This window comes from Chelonia mydas, chromosome 6, assembly GCF_015237465.2.
Source record: "Chelonia mydas isolate rCheMyd1 chromosome 6, rCheMyd1.pri.v2, whole genome shotgun sequence".
NCBI lineage: Eukaryota > Metazoa > Chordata > Testudines > Cheloniidae > Chelonia > Chelonia mydas.
The window spans coordinates 12,419,234-12,440,825 of record NC_051246.2 but is presented as its reverse complement, the minus strand read 5'-3'; the positions used below and the strand labels follow the sequence as shown (position 1 = coordinate 12,440,825).

General features: G+C 51.6%; 1 protein-coding gene across 1 annotated transcript in view; it reads left to right on the top strand.

Annotated features, from left to right (window-relative positions):
* The window catches only part of LOC119566266, a 1,129,280-nt gene that overhangs the window by 50,807 nt on the left and 1,056,881 nt on the right, over positions 1–21,592 (top strand). The gene's annotated exons all lie outside the window — the stretch shown is intronic.

The following is a 21,592-nucleotide window of genomic DNA, read 5'->3' as shown; positions in this document are numbered from 1 at the left end:
ACCCTGCTCATTGCCTCCAGCCCCAGCCTGGCTCCCCTCTCTACCTCCTGTCTCTGTCCCTACTTACCACCCCACCAGAAGGGATCTCCCCTATAACCATCCTGTTGACCCTTCCCCAGACCAGCCAGCCCTTTTCCACTGATTACCATAGTAGGACTGGGGGTCGTGACCCCCAACAGGAGAAGCCCTGGGCTGCAGGGAGCCTCGTAGGAGCTTACATCCCTGGTACTAAGCACGCTGTCAGAGTCTCCGAAAGACCCTTCGCCCACTGTGCTTTCCCCTGCCTTGCCAGAGCCCAACATAACATCCAAAGCAAGGTTGGAAACTTAGGCTGGAATAGTGGGTAAACTATTGTTTCAATATCGAGAGATGCAATTGTCCCCTCAATCCACACCCCATCCCCATGTCTCCTTCATCCTGCCCTGCCTGTTCAGGTGACCTCATACTGTTTCTAGGATTAATATGTTGCATTTTTGGCAATGATTTTTATAACTGAAACCTCTGTCTGTGAGACGAGCATAGAATCTCAGAAAGAATTGTCCTCTTCTAAAAAGGCCTTCATCTCCCACTGTTCACAGAGAGTGAAGACAGGCTACCTTAGAGGAGATGGTGTCGTCCTTTGCTTCTGGTAGACAGAGACACTTGTTATAAGGGACCTGTGTTTAAAAAGGTTTAAAATTATTCCAGAAGCATCTCACCTAACATTTGAAACTTCAAAAAAACTTGATAATTCACGGGGAATCTGTTCATAAAATGGGGGATTATTTTTGAGAAAATGGATCAAAAGGAAAGGGGCAGAAACGTAGGATCAGTTGGTCGATCCAATTGCTCAGAAGCAATTCTTTGGTGTCTGCTCTGGTGAGGTGAGGGCAGCGATGTGGGAAAATCCCAGTAACTGTGGAAAAGGCAGATGATGCCACTCACTGACACAGGCCAACAAGACCATTTATAGTGTGCTGGTCCCAAAGGGAAGGGCAAAAGCCTGGCATAAAAGGGGGCCCCTGATTTATTCCCGGGAAAAAGGAGGGGAGAATAAGCTCCCACCAGCCCAGTACCAGTCACCTCCTGGTAACCCTCATTATCAAACCCCAGCCCAAAGGAATGGCCCAGAATAATGTTTCTTATGTGCATCCCTTGAACGCATGAAGAAACAGTGCCCTAAGTATGGTGATCTGTCCAGTCAATTCCTGATCCGTCAAGGTTAATGTAGCTACCCTCGAGTCAGAGACTTCAGTGTTGCCAGAGGGGGATCTAGTTAATTTTTTCAGCTCTGACCTCCTGCAGGAACACAAAGAGTTTATTAAACAGTCCAAGGTAAATGGTAACCTGTGCTGGGGTGGAGAGGCCCTGGAGCATGGATTTCCCTAGTCAGGAGGGATGTGATTAAGGAGGGTGATATCATCCCTGGAGGGGAGGTAAAACTCCTGGCCTTGAGAAAATTTAGAACCACGGTTCCTTTAACCCTGCATTGAATTAGAAGGGAAGGTTTAGGGGGTACCTTAAATGTTGGGATTCTTAGAAATTTACCAGCTGATGGATTGGTGGGAAATGCCATAATATCACTGCCCACAGGTGTGGATATTGTGACCCATAGCAAGAGGGAATATGTCCCAAAGTTCCCAGAGATAAATGCAGAGTAGGGAGAGGCAGCTGAGAGGGGAGAAAGTAGGGATGTGTCTCCAGAGGAGGGAGATGAGGAGTCACTTCTCTTACCTATGAAAGCCCTCAGTGGAAGTAAAAGCCAAATGGAGTTTGCTGCAGAGCAAAGTGTGACCCCTCACTGGAAAGCAGAAGGGAGGCCAGCCACAGGAATGCCTCAGAGAGAGAGAAGAGGGGAAGGTTTTCTATAGAAAAGGGAAGGATTTCAAGGGATCCCCAGTTGGGGTCAGGTCTGGGCAGAGCTTATCTCAAGCAGCTCCCGGAAGCAGTGGCATGTCCACCCTCTGGCTCCTACGTGGAGATGCGGCGCTGGCCAGGTGGTTCTGCGTGCTGCCCCATCCGCAGGTGCCACCCCTGCAGCTCCCATTGCCCGTGGTTCCCAGCCAATGGGAGCTGCAGAGCCGGCACTTGCAGTGGGGGCAGCATGCGGAGCCCCCTGTCTGCCCCTATGCATAGGAGCTGAAGGATGGACATGCCACTGCTTCCAGGAGCCACGGCACATGCCAAGTGGGGTAAGGCCCCGATCCCACTCCCCAGTAGGAGCTCGAGGGCCGGATTAAAAGGTCTGATGGGCCGGATGCGGCCCCCAGGCCGTAGTTTGCCCACCCCTGATAGGTGCTGAGGCAGATAACTGTGTAATAATTACAGGTTTCAGAGTAGCAGCCGTGTTAGTCTGTATTCGCAAAAAGAAAAGGAGTACTTGTAGCACCTTAGAGATTAACAAATTTATTTGAGCATAAGCTTTCGTGAGCTGCAGCTCACTTCATCAGATGCAGGTGCCCAGTAAAGCCCACGCTGAAATGCCAAGGTCAGGGCAGGCTGAAAAAGGAGAGCTGATTCTCTCAAACTTGGTGGCTAACACTGCAATTAGATTCACCCACCAGTTACAAATTGTGCTCCTGATCCCCCACACTGGTTATCAAGAAGCAAAAAAGAAATCACAGAGCCCCCTTTATTGAATCCTGTTCTCTGGCTCCCAGGGATTTGAAGGAGGAGGATGAGGTCGTTTTGTTTTATTTCTTGAGAGCTTGTTTGACCCTTGTCATTGTATTGGAGCATTGGCCTTTCTTTGCGTCACGAGCAGTTCTTAAGTTGGCAAGAGCTGGGATCGGTCATTCAGTCCTTTGTTCAGAGCTTTGTTTGTGGAGAAGTTACTCCAGAGGTAAGAAGCAGGACTGAAGACAAAATGGAGAAGATGGAGCTGCCTTTTATATTCTTTTTGCCATGGGGCTTGTACTTCCTTTGTCCTAAACACAAGCTCACAGCACATGGCATGGAAAAGCCTTAGGGTTCTGTCCTTAGGCATGTCCCTACATGTCTTGCTGACTCATAAGGTGGAGCCCCTGGCTTCTTTCAATGGATCCATTGTACAGCTGATGGCCCTTCAAATACAGACAGATCACACCTATTCATAGCTTACTTATAAAGGATCCCTGGGACCTTTCCTGTGAGACGCTCTCACCCCTCAGTTTGCAACAGCCTGGGATATTCCACAGTGGCCCTGCCTTGAACTAACGAAGGCCCCTTTCCTCTGCCCTGTGGAATTCCCTTCGGATACAGCTGAGCTGCGAGGTGTCCAGAATCACCCTCCCCCGTCTCTCCCCGGTGTCCCTCAGGGAAATGTCGGCAGGGCCAAAATCCCACACGCGGGGCCCTGCCCGCGCCAAAGCAGCAGCAGCACCACACGCGGCGCAGGGAAGGCCTGGGAGCTGCCGGAGCCGCTCTGTGTGCGGCGGGGTTGTGGGGGGGAGGCAGAAACGGCTGGGCTGGGCTGCCCTCCCGTTCCCACCCCATCCCCTGGTCCCAGTAGCCCAGGCCTCCCCCCCACCTCCCATGAAAGCACCACTTGAGGAAAGAGCTTGTCATGCGGTTTGTCATGCTCGCCGCAGGGCAGGCTGTGAAGAAGCAGGGCAGGCACCCGAACTGGTGGTGAGCTCGATCCTTCCATTTCACCAACCAAGTCCCAAGTGTGAACTCCTCAGGCGCTGTAACAGCCTTGACATGGAGTCACTGGCCGTTGCCTTGGACGTTCCGGTCTAGCTTGCCACCAGGGCAAGCCTGCTTTTGTGATAGAAAGACCCTTTCCCCACGGTGCTTTCCCCTGCCTTGCCAGAGCCCAGGCCCCTCCTCCTTCCAGCACCAGAGGTAAATTTGATGGGGACAGTGGTGGATTCACACAGGGCCCAGGCCCAGGTCCAATCCCCTGGACAGTTTGGGTTCCCCGGCAGGAGCCCTGGCACCTATGTAGAAGTGTGGGGTGGGGCACCAGCACCAGAAGAGTGGCCCCACTCCTCGCTCCTCCTCTTCTCCTGGGGCCCCAGGCCAGGACAGAAGTCAGAGCTGGGCTGTGGTTAGAGCTGCCCAGGGAGCCGGGGCCACTGTGGGGTGCCCTGGACCGTCCACCTGCCCTGGGTGGGGGGCCAGGGGGCCTGAGAGCAGCCCCCAGCCCATGTCTCTGCCCCTGCCACCCAGGGCAGGTGGAGGGTCCAGGGCTTCCCACAGCAGCCCGAGCTCCCTGAGCGACCCGTCCCACAGCCCAGCTGCGCCCTCCGGGGCCAGCGGGTGGGGCCTTGGGGGAAGAGGAGGAGTGGGGTGGGGCCTCGGAATGAGGAAGGGCTCAGGCGTATCTCAGCCGCCCACTAGGAGGAGGCTGGTGCCACTAGTAGGGGCTCCTGGGGCTCCTGGAATTGGTCTCTATCTCCCGGAGGCTACTGAAGCCAAACTGGGAGATTTTAGGTGCTAAAAGTCCTGCGGCACAGTGGGGCTAAGGCAGGCTGCCTACCTGCCCTGACCCCGCGCTGCTCCCAGAAGCCGCCGGCACGTCCTTTCAGTCCCTGGGGGCAGGAGACAGGGGGTCTCTGTGCTCTGCCCCTGTCCTGAGTGCCGACTCCACAGCTGCCATTGGCCAGGGATGCAGCAGGGGAGGAGGGGATTCAGGAGTTGCAGTGTCCTCAATAATTATATGATTAACTTGTATTTTTGTCTTGCATTATGTACAACGTTCAACATAACATCCAAAGCAGGGTTGGAAAATTAGGCAGGAATAATGGGAGAACTCTTATTTCAATATCGAGAGATGCAATTTTCCCCTCACTCCTCAGCCCATCCCCATGTCTCCTTCGTCCTGCCCTACCTGTTCAGGTGACCTCATACTGTTTCTAGGATTAATGTGTTGCATTTTTTGCAATGATTTTTACAACTGAACCTCTGTCATGAGACAAGCATAAAATCTCAGAAAGAATTGCCCTCTTCCAAAAAGGCCTTCATCGCTCACTGTTTGCAGAGAGCAAAGCCAGGCTGCCTTAGAGGAGATGGTGTGGTCCTGGTAGACAGAGACACCTGGTCTAAGGGACCTGTGTTTAAAAGGTTTCAAATTATTGCAGAGGCATCTCACCTGTTAGGGGGCTTATTACTTCACCCATTTACTTCCCTGGTCCTTCTCGCATGAACAGAGAGCAACAATACCCGAAGTCCAAAGGTGCAAACAATTCGATGTTTATTGGGGTGAACTTCCAGCAAGCATGATTCCAGTTTCCTTCCTTAGTGTCCCCCTTCCCAGCTCTGACACCACAGAGCCTTACACCTGTGTCCCTGTTCCCATTCCTGCCCTTAGCCAAACATGATTCCAATTTCCTCACCCCCATTCCCTGTTCCCATTTCCCCCACCCACTCCCTGATTGACTGCAGACTATATAGTAAAACTTGAGTTCTGCTTAGCTATACCTTCACCAATCATTTTCCTGAAATTTAATTAACCAATCCTAACATATTGTAACATGATTATGTAACCAATTTTATCCCACCACCTTAATTAGTTTACACCCAGCAAAATTAATTATACAGCAGACAGAAACAATCACAGAACCAGACAGAGATTATACAGACAAACAATGGGGAAATGGGGACTACAGTGATAGAACAAACACAGAAATGAGGATTTCACATCCCAGCTATTGATAAGTGAGTTCTTGCCAGACAGGATGCTATCAAACTAAGTTTCCTTTTACATTTTCTAGGTACTTCCCTTTCTCTGGAGGTGATAGGCATTATCAGGAGAGGATTGTATTCCTAACAGCCCAATAGCACTTTCTTTCAATGTGACTAGGTTGGAATGTGAGGATGTGACCGGTCACTTCCCAGTTTATGGCTGCCTCTCCTGCTTAGCCAAAGGCCTTAGCCTAAGAACAGGGCCTCAGACTGTCACAGTGAGAAGGCCCTTACACTGCCAGACAGTGACTTTGAGTCTTTCTTTTATACCTCTAACTAGCCAAGTGATAAGAATACACCTAAATTCTTAGAGTATAGGCCTTTACAGACAAGCCTGAATATCTATATCCTAATATCACCTAAAGTTTAGAAACCTCAAAAAACTTGATAAGTCCACCCTTGGACTTGTCCAACAAACTGTGGAAAAGCAGCCAATGCCACTGACTGATACATGTAAGAGAGACCATTTATAGTGCGCTGGTCCGAAAGGGAAGGGCAAAAGCCTGGCATGGAAAGGGGTCCCCCGGTTTGTTCTTTGGAAAGAGGAGGTGGGGGGACTAAGCACCCAGCAGCCCAGTACCAGTCACCTCCTGGTAACACTAATTATCAGACCCCAGGCCAAAGGGACGGCCCAAAATAGTGTTTCTTATACACATCCCTTGAACACATGAAGAAACAATGCCCTACGGATGGCGAATCCAAATACAATCCCTGATCCATCTAGGTTAACGTACCTACCCTCGAGTCAGAGACTTCATTGGTACCAGAGGGGGTGCTAGTTAATGTTATCAGCTTTGACCTCCTGGAGGTAGACCAAGAGCTCATTAAACAGGCCAAGATAAATGGTAATGTGTGGCACGGTGGTCAAAGTTACATGTAGGGTTGGGATTGGGCTGAAAGCAGCGCTGTTACCGGGGTCTGGAGACAGGCTGTGGGTCAGAACCTCTCAGTGACCCTAATTATCAGACCCCAGCCCCAAGGGACGGCCCAAAATTGTGTTTCTTTCTCACATCCCTTGAACACATGAAGAAACAGTGCCCTAAGTATGAAGAACGAGGAGTACTTGTGGCACCTTAGAGACTAACAAATTTATTTGGGCATAAACTTTCCTGGGCTAAAACCCACTTCATCCGATGCATGCACTGTTCCCTGATGCCGGTAACACAGGTCTAGGGGCCTTGCTAACGCAAGCTGGTGAAAGCACTAAGAAACATCCTGTTGCTTTTTTAAAGAAAAAACTGACACCCAGTGAATAAAATGACTCTGTCATAGAAAAAGACTGTTATGTGATTGTGTGGGCAGTCCGGCAGCTAAGGCCTTCCCTGTTCAGCCAAAAATTCAGGGTTCTAACAGACCACTCTCCAGAAGAAAAGGTACCAACTCCAGACTGCTTTGTTGCAGTAGAGAGCTTCAAGAATATGATACAGAAATAGTACCTATTAAGGGCAAGGCAAAGGTAGCGGCAGATACACTCTAAAGGCAAGAGGGTCTGAGCTGACTCTTATGACTGATCTTGGGGCACGCGTGTCATGTGTCCCAGACAGTGAAGCCTGCGAGTGTCCAGCATGGTCTGCATAGACTGTAGGCTGGTTCTCTCAAGGGTCTCGTTACTGGTGATCCCTTGGTCTCAAGTGACTCCAAGGATTTTTCTAAGACAGCAGAGGTGGGAACTGTTCAATCTCCACTCCTGCTTGGAGGATGTGACCCGGCTTTCACAGCCATAAAGGAGGGTACTAAGGACACAAGCCTGATAAACAGATCCCTGCGTGTTCAGGGTTAGCCACTGGCGCCAACCGTGTAGGTGCTCCAGGGCTGGAGCACCCACAGAAACAAAATGGTGGGTGCTCAGCATCCACTGTCAGCCCCCCACCCTAATCAGCTCTTCCCCCTCGCCCCAGCACCTCCTACCTGCTGGCAGCCCTGCTGATCAGCACCTCCCCCGCCCCCCAGCGCCTCCTGCCTGTGCCTCGAAGGGAGAGACATCGGAGCAGTCCCGTCCATTTCCGGAGCCGCTCTATCACCCCGCCCTCTAAATTTTGCCAGTTCTCCGGTGGAGAGGGATGTGTGGCAGAAAGGTAAACGCAGAGGTAGCACAGTGGACCCGCGCTCCACCGGATGGTCTGAAGTTTGGGTGGGAGGGAGCTCGCCTGCCGCCAATCCCCTACCACCAAGCCAGAGCTCTTGACCCAGTTGACCCGGGCGGAGGAGGTTGCCAAATAAATGGCCTGGCAACCCTGCACCCGCACCAAGTCGCCCGGGTCCTGGACCACGAGGAGCACATCATCAGCGTACGCCGACAGGACCAGCCGCAGCTCCGGCTCTCGCAGCACCAATCCCATCAATGGTCTTGGGAGGTAGGAGGCGGGTGTTTTAGAGAAGGTGAGGGGCGGATGGAGAGTGTGTGTGGAGAAAGAGGTAGCGGTGAGGGGGACCTGACTCTGTGTGGAGGGGGTGAGGGGTAGGGGAGCACGTGTGTGTGTGTGTGTGTAAGAGGTGATGGGGAGGAGAATGTGTGATGGATGAGGGTGATGGAAGTGGGAATTTTGTTATATTTTTATGAACTATATGAGTCTGTACCAATCCTCTTGACATCACTCCTTGTTGTGGAAAAGAATTGATTTTCTCCCTGGGATATGGGAGATCTGGGCTAGGTATTCCAGACATAGCACCACTAGGACTGTCTGGGCTGGAATCACCACATCTGAATGGAAGTCTCAATGACTTAAGAGAACTCCCAGAGAGAATGACTCCCCCCGTCCCTGCACCTCGCTGCGGGGAAGCAGGGCAATGCCCCAAGCTGGAGAAAAAGAAAGAAGGTGTGAGGTGGCTGAATTTTAGGGTTCTTGCTGGGAAAACTTCAGATACTGGTTACATCTACACTGCAAGTTAAGGTGTGTTTGTAGCATGGATTAGCATATCCATGCTAGCTTTAATCTAGCAATATCAGTGTAGACCTGCTGGCACAGGCTTCAGCATGGGCTCGTAACCTGAGTTCTGTGTCAGGGAAAGACTGCGGCGGCGGAGAGCTGCCAGAGCTTTTCCCTGCTCCCCCCCCGCAGCAACTCCCTGTGCCAGAGCCTTTCCCCACTGCTGGAGCCTTTCCCTGTGACAGGGGAAGACTACAGCGGCAGGGATGCAGCGGGACACTACGCTGCAAAAAATAGCAGGGGAGACAGAGACATGACTTGGACGAGTAGAGAGCGTGTAGGGCCGGGTAGTCAATAGGTGGACTGTGGGCCAAATCCAGACTGACAGACAGTTTTGAATGGACTCTGAAATCTTTTTATTTACTTATTATTATCATAACAGTGTAACACCATTGCAAAAAAAGCAAACATCATTCTGGGATGTATTAGATGGAGTGTTGTAAGCAAGACACGAGAAGTAATTCTTTCGCTCTGCTCCACACTGATTAGGCCTTAACTGGAATATTGTACCCAGTTCTGGGTGTCCCATTTCAGGAAAGATGTGGACAAATTGGAGAGAGTCCAGAGAAAAGCAAAAAAATGACGAAAAGTCTAGAAAACATGACCTATGTAGGAAGATTGAAAAAATTGGCTTTGTTTAGTCTGGAGAAGATAAGACTAAGAGGGGACTGTGATGGGTTCCCCTTTGGGTGCCCCCTGGAACTGGGGTATCACTGAGCCCCTTGACCCACCAGCCTGGGCTCCCTCTCACATTGTACTGCGGTGACAGGCTGCAAAGCCCTCCAGCCTGCACTTTCACCAGCATTCATACCTGTGGGGACACACCCAGCTGCAGTTACACGCAGGCTCTCTAACCACCAGCTTCCCAGCCTGGGACCCCAGAGCAGTACCATCCTGCCCTGGTCAAATCTGGCCAGTGTATGGGTTTAATACCCAGTCCGCCTCTCCCTCAATGTGAAGAGAGCAATGCACACTTGTGGTAACCAAGAAGAGATTCTCCCCAAGCACTCCAGGCAAAGCTCACTGAGTTAGATTAAAACAAAAACAAGTTTATTAACTACAAAAGATTGATTTTAAGTGACTACGAAGGAGAGCAAATTGGTCAATGCAGATTACCTAGCAAATAAATGAAAAATGCAAACTAAGCTTAAAAGACTAGACTAGATTGGATATGAATTAATAGATTCTCACCCTAAGAGATGAAACAAGCAGGCTGCAGATTCTTAAGGGGCAAGCTGCACTTGCTTTACAGCTTGGAATCCCCAGGTGTTTCATACACAGGCTAGAAATCCCTTTAGCCTGGGTCCAGCACTTCCCCCAGTTCAGTCTTTGTTCCTCAGGTGTTTCCAGGATTCTTCTTGTCTGGGGAGTGAAGAACCACTGATGATGTCACTTCCTGCCTTAGGTAGCTTTTGCATCTGACGGGAACCCTTTGTTCCAAAGCTTGGTTCCCAGACCAGTCTGTGGAAAAATGCTGACATCCCAAGATGGAGTCCAGCATCATCTGGCCTGGTCTCATGTCCTTGTGTAGTCATAGCAGCCATCACTCACAGGCTGCCTGTAGCGTTCTCAGGAACGCTCACCAGGTGGGAGATAAGCTTCTCCTAAGGCCTATTGTTTTCCCTAATGGCTCATTGCCCTGAATCGGCCCTTCCCAACCAGCTATCTAGACTGAAAGCATCTTGTCTAGTGGGCATTACCCATTGTAACTACATTTGAAATAAAGATACATAGTGAATATTCATAACTTCAGATACAAAAATGATACACGCATACAAATAGGATAGTCCTCTTCAGCATATCATAACTTTTCCAATGACACCTCACATGACTTATCTTGTACAAAATGCATCATAATTATGCCATAATCCTATCATAATAATATCACTGTGAAGAACATGGGGTGCAGTGTCACAGGGACATGATAACAGTTTTCAAGTACATAAAAGGTTGTTACAAGGAGGAGGGATAAAAATTGTTCTCCTTAACCTCTGACGATAGGACAAGAAGCAATGGGCTTAAATTGCAGCAAGGGCAGTTTAGGTTGGACATTAGGGTGGTTAAGCAGTGGAATAAATTGCATAGGGAGGTTGTGGAATCGCCATCACAGGAGATTTTTAAGTGCAGGTTGGACAAACACTTGTCGGGGATGGTCTAGATAATACTTAGTCCTGCCATGAGTTCAGGGGACTGGACTAGATAACCTCTCGAGGTCCCTTCCAGTCCTACAATTCTGTGATTCTGTGATTATTGTTGTTGGGCTTTTTACTCTTATTTTCTCTGGAGTCTGGACCTTGACTATACCTTGACGAAGAAATTTGGACCTTGACAAAAAATAATTGCCTACCTTTGATGTGAGGCATATAGCCAGGTACATACCCGCACCCTTCAGGCATGGCTTTACTCTACTGGCCTAAGCTGTGTCTTACCATCTACACTGCTGTTTATACCTGGGGGTCTACATTCATATGTACTCTACATGCCGCTGAAAGCATTTTGTAGTGTAGACGTACCCCTAGAGTAAAGCTAGCATGGGTATGCCTGCCCATACAAGAACCACAGCTTTCACTGGTGGTATAGACCTACCCAGAGAGAGAGAGAGAGAGAGAGAGAGAGAGAGCAAAGAAGGAGCTCAGGGAATTGGGACATGGCAAAGCCCAGGCTTCCACCAATGCGAATTCTGTGCTAAGCTTACCTCCCCCATGCTAACCTAAACACTTCCAGATGCTGTACACCAACTGACTATTCCAGCTACCTGGTTTTGAAAAGGGCTGCTTGATGTCACTGACATACACACTGAAATGCATCGTGCCCAGAGACGGTACCGTCCCCCTCAGGCGTCTGACGTTAGTTGGACTTGCTGCAGAGAGCCACAGGAACAAAGAGGTGTTGCTGGAGCCCAAAGGCTCAGTCTTGGAGCTGTTGAGAACGTGTGGCCAGCCCCTGTGGTAACATGTGACCCATGAGGGGTCTGGCGCACTAAAGGGGTACTCCAAAGAGACTGTTTAAAATAAAGGCTGGGGCATAGCCTGGACTTTGTGATGGGGTGAAGAGGAGGGAGGCATATGTGATTGGGAGTGGGAGAGGAGAGAAAGGGAGGGGACCTGTGTGTGTGAGGAGTTTGAGGGGGAGGGGACATTCGGGTGAGCAACGGGGAACCTGTGTGTGTGTGTATGCATGTGAGAGAGGGGTCTGAGGGAGAGGGGTGAGCAGGAGGGGTAAACTGGTGGAGAGATGGAAGCCGGTGTGTTTGAGAGGGTGTGTGGAGGAGGGGAGTGGGAGAGTGTGTGAGCTGGTGCTGATGGTGAGGAGAGTGTGTGTGTGTGTGGGAGAGAGCAGGGGAAGGGGAGAATGGGTGTTCGAGGGGTAAGGGGAAAGGGAGTGTGTGCGTGTATAGAATGGAGTGTTGAGTGTGTGTGTGAGCGGAGGAAGGGGGGCAGTGGGAGGAAGTGTGTGTGTGAGCAAAGGGGAGCATGTGCTCGGGGGCATGGAGGGTGAGTGGGGTGAGAGAGGGGATGAGGAGGAGGGGAGTGTGAGACTAATGTATGTGTGGGAAAATTCCTCTGTCAGTTAATATCTCGACCATGGCCCCAGTATTTGCGAGGTCTCCTTCCTCTCTCCTAGTGGGGATGCCGATAGTGACCATTGTGTTCCTTTCAAAGAGAGCTGAACCCAGAGGCTTTATTCTTACCCAGAATTCCACAGCTGGGCCCCTGGCCACCCCTTTGCCCTCTCCCAAGTGTTTGTTTCTCCCTTACTGAGGGTCATAAACATTCCTTGGCCTTCTCTCATTGGGTCAGGCTGAGTTGATGATAGTGGTTGCCGTGTCAGTCAGCAGAGAGTGTTCAGGGAACCCCGTGATTGGGTTGGTCTGTTAAAGGGAGTTAGGTGCCCAACCGACCTGTGACAGGGTCCACTGAAGGGCACGAGGTAACCCAGCTCCACCTGAGGACAGATAACTACCTAAGTAGTTGTAAGGCAGTTAAGTGAGGAGCACCTGGACCTAATACATTTCTTAGGAGAGCTACTTTGAGGGGGAAGCTTCAGAGAAGGGAGCTTGAACAAGGCAAAAGCTTTCCAGGCTGGGAGGCTTGGGAGAGATGCTGAACAAGCAGGGGAAAGACTGCAGAGCTCTCCAGGCAGTGGAGTAGCTGGAGGTCTGACAGCAGAAGGAGCTGCTGCTGGAACATCGAGACTTTTGTTTTGGGCCTAATACGTTTTATCTGGGCTCTGAGGTAAGAGCCTTTAAACTCTGTACAAGTGCTGCTTTCCGAATGCTGTGTTAAAGAGAGAGAGATGCTGCAACATGGCAGTGTTCTATGGACTTCTCCTTGTCTGGCCTGTTGAAGTGACTCATTGCAGGAAACTGAGGCAGGTAGCAGCAGAGCCACACTCAGCCACAAGGGGGTGCTCAGGAGGTGATGGTGCCCCCTCCTACGAACTCCATCCCCACAGACCTGCCTGGGGGTGCTGTCTGCAGGACCAGGAGAGAAGTAGGGGGTCCTTAGCCTGGAAACAGAGGCTGAGGGATTAGCAATAGGAGCTGGGGCCTGCTGGTTAGGGACAGAGAAAGGTCTATCTATTAACTGAGAACCTGCCAGATGACTGTGAATTAGGAGCCAGAGTGTGTGTCCATGGGCTCTTTGCTTGAGGCGCAGGGGGCCATTGAGGAGAGACAGGGGCCTGCTCACCCTGAGGGGGAGCCGGACTGTATTCTTTGGAACTTGTGTCCACCAATGACAGGGACACACGACTGTTGCCCATTAGTGGAGGTGGAAGCCCTGCTTCAAGAGCAGGTGCTGTGAGGTGGGGCTTAGAGAAAGGAGGGGCAGAGTGGGGGTGAGCCCCTGCTGGCTGGGGACATGAAGAAGAGGGTCACTCGGCAAGTGGCAGGAGCAAATGCTGAGATCCTAAAGAGAGGCTGACAGTCCCTGGCGGGGACGGGGCGCGGGCAGAGTTACTGCTCAGTGCACTACATTAGACCTGCCTTTTCTTTTCTTCTTGGATCCTGCTGGTCCGATCAGTTTTCATTTCTCTCCCCCATTGAATGCAGAGCTGGGAGATTTGGTTTTCCAGATGTATTTTTGCTTCTCTAAATTTCCCAATTCAGTCTGAAGTTCTTCTACCTGATCTTGGAGGAGGATACAGGGGGGAATAAAAGAAGGGGTCTTGGCAGTGGGAGGTGGAGGAGGAAATAGAGGGTGTGGAGGGGATAAGGTTACAGGAAGGAGGAAATACAGGGAGGGGAGAGGACAGGGCAGGGAGAGGAGGGAATAGAGGGAGAGGATGATGCAAGAGTAGGTATAGGCGGGAATGGAGGGAGGGAAGGGGGCACAGAGAGGGGCAAGAGAAAATAGAGAGGAAAGGATTTAGGGAGGGGAGAAGGGAACAGGGGGGGGGTCGATGGGGAGTTTGGGGAGAAGGGGTGCAAAGAATAGAGGCAGGGGGTGATCCAGAGGCTGCTGTGTTGTTGTAGGTGTTACTGTGGGTATAACTGTCCCCTGTGTCCCTTCTTTTGCCTTGTAGAACGAGGGAGGATCATATGCGCAGTTCTCATTAAAGATACTGTCATAAATATAAAGGGAAGGGTAAACCCCTTTAAAATCCCTCCTGGCCAGAGGAAAAATCCTCTCACCTGTAAAGGGTTAAGAAGCTAAATGTAACCTCGTTGGCACCTGACCAAAATGACCAATGAGGAGACAAGATACTTTCAAAAGCTGGGAGGAGGGAGAAAAACAAAGGGTCTGGGGCTGTCTGTATGATGCTTTTGCCGGGGACAGAACAGGAATGGAGTCTTAGAACTTTTAGTAAGTAATCTAGCTAGGTATGTGTTAGATTATGATTTCTTTAAATGGCTGAGAAAAGAACTGTGCTGAATAGAATGACTATCCCTATCTGTGTGTCTCTTTTGTAACGTAAGGTTTTGCCTAGAGGGATTCTCTATGTTTTGAATCTAATTACCCTGTAAGGTATCTACCATCCTGATTTTACAGAGGTGATTCCTTTACTTCTATTAAAAGTCTTCTTGTAAGAAAACTGAATGCTTTTTCATTGTTCTCAGATCCAAGGGTTTGGGTCTGTGGTCACCTATGCAAATTGGTGAGGATTTTTACCAAACCTTCCCTAGGAAGTGGGGTGCAAGGGTTGGGAGGATTTTGGGGGGAAAGAAGTGTCCAAACTACGTTTCCCAGTAAACCCAGTTAAAGTTTGGTGGTGGCAGTGGAAATCCAGGGTCAAAGGATAAAATTAATTTGTACCTTGGGGAAGTTTTAACCTAAGCTGGTGAAAGTAAGTTTAGGAGGTTTTCATGCAGGTCTCCACATCTGTACCCTAGAATTCAGAGTGGGGAAGGAACCTTGACAGATACGTAGCTGGGCCTGGGCTGGGATTGTGTCATTAGCAGGGGGACATGCAGGTAAAAGTAGGAGAAGCCGGGTTATACGATGGGGCCCTGCTGATTGTTTAAAGCCCCAGGCTGGCTCCCCTATTGACCTTTCTGTCTCTGTTCCTACTCACCACCCTGCCAGATGGGATCTCCCCTATAACCCTCCCACCGACCCTTCCCCGGAGCAGCCAGCCGGGATCCCTCCCCCACTAATCCCCAGGGCTGGCTCTGCCTTTTGTCTCCCAGCTGCTCTCCGGACTCTGTCCCAGGCTGCCTTGCTGATCTCCTGCTTCCACCCAGGGCCTGATCAATGACCAGGCCCCTCCCCATCCCCCGCTTTAACGGGGTAGGGCCCTCGCTGGGAAGAAGGGGTGGAAGCAGGTGTTGGTCTGGAGGCTGCTGTTGTTGCAGTTGTTACTGTGGGTGTAATTGTGTCCTGTGTCCCTTTCTTTGCCTTGTAGGAAGGATCATCATCTGAACGGACGTCAGAGGTACGTAGCTGGGCCTGGGCTGGGATTGTGTCATTAGTTGGGGGATGCGCAGGCAGAATTAGGAGAGGCCAGGTATAGGCTGGGACCCTGCTTGTTGCCTCCAGCCCCAGGCTGGCTCCCGTATCTACCTTCCTGTCTCTGTTCCTACTCACCACCGCAGTGGACAGGATCACCCGTATAACTGTCCCACTGACCCTTCCCCAGACCAACCAGCCAGGACCCCTCTCCCACTGATCACTATGGTAGGACTGGGAGTTGTGACCCCCACCTGGAGAAGCCCTGGGCTGCAGGGAGCCTCGTAGGACCTGACACCCCTGGTACTAATAGGGTGACCAGATGGCAAGAGTGAAATATCAGGACACATTGGGCGAGCCAGGGGGGATGAGGGAGGGAAGAGACAGACACAGGTGCACAGCCCCAACCAGAGCCAGAGGCACACTGGTCCGCCTGCCCCTTTCTGTTGGGGGTGGGCCCATGCTGCACCACACAGCTCCCCTGACCAGCGCCCCCTGGATCCACTATGCTCAGAGGCCCCCTACAACCGTTCCACAACAAATGCACAGAGAATGGCGAGGGGAGTCTCCAGACTCTCCACGTGCTGCGCCCGCCACACACGTGAGCCGGGAAAAGCGCCCATGGGAGCTGCCGGAGCCGTGGAGCGGGGCTTGCAGGTGCTGGCAGGACACAGAGCCCCCCACCCGAGAGGGACCTGCCAGGGGGTGAGGTGGGGAGTCCTGTCGGTGCTGACTTGGGGCGGCTCCCGTCCCGGGAAGCATCCGGCAGGCAGGTCCCTCTGGCTCCTAGGGTCCCGGGCCGGGTCGGGTGGGGGCGGAGGGCTCTGTACCCACTCCCGGCGCCTGCAAGCCCTGCCCCTGCAGCACCCCTGCCGGCGTGCGGGCGCCAGGAGCTGCTCCAGGAAGCGGGGAGCGGCGGAGGCGCAGCTGCGGTGTGGACGGTCCCGATATCGGGACAAAGGGCGTCCGGACCGATGTAAGGTCAGGACACGGGACAAGTCCCCTAAAATCGGGACTGTCCGGATAAAATCGGGACGTCTGGTCACCCTGGCTACTAAACACACTGTCAGAGTCTCAGAATGACCCTTTGCCTGCCGTGCTTTCCCCTGCCTTGCCAGAGCCCAGGCCCCTCCATCTTCCAGCACCCCCCACCCCACCATGGACTTGGTGCCCACAAGACAGCCTGGGGAGGGGTGAAGGGAGACGCACTTGTTGTATTGTAATGCTACCAGTGTTTGCACAGGGAGTGGGAGAAGGGGACAGAGGGTGGGGAGGGGGCATAGAATTAGGGAGGAGGTGATATGGTGAGAGGTGGGGAAGCCTGAAGGGGGAGGAGAGAATAATGGGAGGGGAAGGGAAGGATGGGGGAGAAGGGAATGGAGGTCAATTTGATGGGGACAGTGGTGGATTCACGCATAGGTCTACAGGCTGCAGGCCCAGGCCTCTGGCCAATTTGGGGGCCCCTGCAGGAGCCCTGGAACCTGTGTAGAAGTGTGGGGTGGGGCACCAGGACCAGATGAGTGGCCCCACTCCTCGCTCCTCCTCTTCCCCCTGGGGCCTCAGGCCAGGACAGAAGTCAGAGCTGGGCTGTGGTAAGAGCTGCCCAGGGAGCTGGGGCCGCTGTGGGGTGTCCCGGACCATCCAGCTGCCCTGGGTGGGGGGGGCCAGGAGGCCCGAGAGCAGCCCATGTCCTTGCCCTCCAGGTCACACCACCCAGGGCAGGTGGAGGGTCCAGGGCTTCCCACAGCAGCCTGAGCTCCCTGAGCGGCCCTTCCCACGGCCCAGCTGCACCTTCCGGGGCTGGGGGCAGGGCCTTGGGGGAAGAAGAGGAGTAGAGGGTGGGGCCCTGTGGTGAGGAGCAGCTAAGGTGTATCACAGCCCCCCACTAGGAACCCTCATTATCAGACCCCAGCCCAAAGGGACGTCCCAAACTAGTGTTTCGTATGTGCCCCCCTTGAACGCATGAAGAAACAATGCCCTAAGTATGGTGAGTCCAAATACAATCCCTGATCCATCCAGTCAATGTAGCCAGAGGGGGATCTAGTTAATTTTGTCAGCTCTGACCTTCTGCAGGAACACAAAGAGTTGATTAAACAGGCCAAGGTAAATGGTAACCTGTGCTGGGGTGGAGAGGCCCTGGAGCAGGGATTTCCCTAGTCAGGAGGGATGTGATTAAGGAGGGTGATGTAATCCTAGGGGAGGAGGTGAAACTCTTGGCCTTGGGCAAATTTAGAACCACGGTTCCTTTACCCCGCATTGAATTAGAAGGGAAGGTTTAGGGGGTACCCTGGGCTGGGATTGTGTCATTAGCAGGGGGATGCGAAGGCAGAATTAGGAGAGAGCCGGGTACACACTGGGGCCCTGCTCATTGCCTCTTGCCTCAGGCTGGCTCCCATATCGACCTTCCTGTCTCTCTGTCCTTACTCTTCACCCCAGCAGAGGGGATCTCCTCTATAAGCATCCCACCAACCATTCCCCAGAGCTGCCTGTGGAAGAGGGATTACAGGGAAGAGAAGGGACACAGGGAAAGGGAAGAGGAAACAGAAGGAGAGGAGGAAGCATAGAGTGGGGAGGAGGGAATACAGGTGGGGGGCACAGGGAGGGGGAGCAGGGAATAGAAGGAGGCGGGACCTGGGACAGGGCAGGAGGGAATAAAGGGAGGGGAAGGGACACAGGAAGGGGGAGGAAGGATTAGGGTGGAAGAGGGGGCATGGGGAGGAGGGAATAGAGGGAAGACTCATGGGGAGACTGGGGAGAACAATTACAACGAATAGAGATGGGGGGCGCATTTGGAGGCTGCTGTGTTGTTTCCGTTGTTCCTGTGGGTGTGATTGTGTCCTGTGTCCCTTCTTTTGCCTTGTAGGAAACACCAGCATTTGAGGCAGTGGTAAGTAGCTGGACCTGGGCTGGAAGAGTGTCATTAGCAGGGGGAAGCACAGGCAGAATTAGGAGAGGGCTGGGTACATGCTGGGGCCCTGCTCGTTGCCTCCAGCCCCCGGCTGGCTCCCCTCTCTACCTCCTAAAAAAGCCAACGAGGAGTCCGGTGGCATCTTAAAGACTAACAGGTTTATTTGGGCATAAGCTTTTATGGGTAACAGACCCACTTCTTCAGATGCATGGAGTGAAAATTACAGATACAGGCATAAATATCCTGGCACATGAAGAGAAGGGAGTTACCTTACAAGTGGAGAACCAGTGCTGAGAAGGCCAATTCAGTCAGGGTGACTATCTACCTCCTGTCTCTCTAACCCCAAGGGTGCCATTGGGGGGTGGGGGGAGCTCCTGCTGTCTCCCCCGCTTCTGACTTTTGTGCGGGAGGTGTTCTCCCAGGTGGAGCTCTTAACTGCAGCCCAGCATTCGTGTGGAGTGTGGATTGTGGGGAGGAGAGGTGCTGCTTCCAGCTTGTGCCCCTGGGGCAGGGAGCCAGTGTTGAGTTTACAGACAGAGGCTGGATGATTAAGATGAGAAGGGGCTGGTAATAAAATTAAGGACCTGGATGTCCTTAGATGAGCCTATAAAACAGGAATCCCTCTGCAAGGGTTGTGGGAGGGAGGTGGGGGGGGGGGGGGGGGCAGGGGAGTGTTGAAGGGACAACACAGGGGACTCAGAAGAAATACAGCCAAGCCCTTTGAGCCAAGGTTACAGTCAGAAAAGTGGGAGATTTGAGGGGCTTAGGTGAAAAGAAGGATCCGAAACCAAGGGAAGGAATAGCAGCAGTGGTACTGTGAGGTTCCCACTCTACTTGTGATATGTATATGGTCCCATCACCACAGTACATTAGTGCCTCAAAGGGTCTAAACTATTTCTCTTCACAGCCCCACAATGAGGTAGAGCAGGGCTGATATAGCCATTGTACAGATGGGGCACTGAGGGACATGCAGACTAAAGGACAGAACAGAACAAGGAGCAACGGTCTCAAGTTGCAGTGGGGGAGGTCTAGGTTGGATAATAGGAAACACGATTTCCCTAGGAGCGTGGTGAAGCACTGGAATGGGTTACCGAGGGAGGGGGTGGAATCTCCATCCTTGGAGGTTTTTGAGGCCCAGCTTGACAGAGCCCTGGCTGGGATGATTTAGTTGGGGTTGGTCCTGCTTTCAGCAGGGGGTTGGACTCGATGACCTCCTGAGGTCCCTTCCAACCCTGATCTTCTATGATTCTAAAGGCCAGATTTTCAAAGGTATTTCTGCACCTGGTAGGATTTTCAGAAGTGCCGAGAAGGACACTAAAAGGAAGGGGCCTCGTAGGTCTGGGGACAGAGTTTCAGAAACTGTGGAAAAGGCGGCGGATGCTGCTGACTGACACATGCAAGCAAGACCATTTATAGTGTGCAGGTCCCAAAGGGGAGGGCAAAAGCCTGGCATTAAAGGCGGGGCCCAGTTTGTTCCTGGGAAAGAGAAAGGAACTAAGCACCCACCATCCCAATACCAGTCACCTCCTGGTAACCCTAATTATCAGGCCCGAGCCCCAAGGGACAGCCCAAAGGAGTGTTTCTTACATGCATCCTGTGAACACATGAAGAAACAATATCCTAAGTACGGTGAGTCCAAATACAATCCCTGATCCGTCCAGGTGAATGTAGCTCCCTCGAGTCAGAGACTTCAGTGGTGCGGGAGGAGGGCTAGTTAATTTTGTCCTCTAGAGGGAGACAAAGAGTAGATTAAACAGGCCAAGGTTAATGGTAACGCGTGCTGGGATGGAGAGACAGTGGAGCATGGATTTCTCTAGTCAGGAGGGATGTGATTAAGGAGGGTGATATAATCGTAGGGGAGAAGGTGACACTCCTGGCGTTGGGCAATTTAGAAACACGACTTCTTTAGCCTGCCTTGAATTTTAGGGGAAGGTTTTGGGGGGTACCTTAAATGTGGGGGCTCTTAAGAAGTGACCAGCTGATGTATTAGTGGGAAATGCCATAATATCACTGTCCAAAGCTGTGAGTATTATGACCCATGGCAAGGGGGAATATGTCCCAAAGCTCCCAGAGGTAAACCCAGAGGAGGGAGAGGCAGCTAAGAGGGGAGAAGAGACCCCTTCACCCTTATCACCAAAAAGTAGCGATATGTTTCCAGGGGAGGGGGATGAGGAGTCACTCCCCTTACCTGAGAGAGCTCTCAGTGCAAGCAAAAGCCAAATGGAATTTCCTGCAGAGCATAGTGCGACCCCTCCCTGGAAAGCAGAAGGGAGGCCAGCCACAGTAATGCCCCAGAGAAAGAGAACAGGGGGAGGCTCTTTACAGCAGAAGGAAGGATTTACAGGGGATCCCCAATTGGGAAAAACAGAAGTTCTCTGGCACTGTGTCGGAAGCTGGTTTTACATATGCCATCACTTCCTTTGAGTGTCCACTCAATGCCCATATTCCCTGAAAGGGGGACCAATCCCTCCCCCCTTATCAGCTTTGTCAGGTTTTATCTGGGGTCACTCTGCTTCTTGCTGTCTGGCCTAGGCACACTACAATTTACATTTGTGATGGCTCCCTATCAGATTTTACCCCGGCCCATTTCCCTCTGCAGGGAAGAGGGCGGCCATCACCCCTGTATCCCCAGCTAAATGTGTATATAAGACTTACACAATCAGGTACGGACTACACATCACTACATGCAATTAATAGAAAAAGCAATCTAATGATTAGTAAGGGCCACATCTGCATTGGTGACAAGAACCAATTTTCCAATCATTAGGAATGTCACAGGGTCATATTCTCTTTAGGTTTCTGGTTTAGTGACCATATATGAGATTTTTTTAATTAAACCGGACAATTCCCAGACAGACAGGCAAACAAACACACACCCCTTATTGTGGAATTAAGCCTGAGGGGACAGAGCAATAATTCAGAGTAAACTACAGCAGTGGCTCTCAACCTTTCCAGACTACAATACCCCTTTCAGGAGTCTGATTTGTCTTGTGTACCTCCAGGTTTACTGCACTTAAAACCTACTTGCTTACACAATCAGACAAACATACAAAAGTGTCAGAGCACACGATTACTGACAAATTGTTGACTTTCTGATTTTTACCAATAATTATAAAATAAATTGGTTGGAATATAAATATTGTACTTACATTTCAGTGAATAGGATATAGAGCAGTATAAACAAGTCATTGTCTGTATGAAATTTTAATTTGTACTGACTT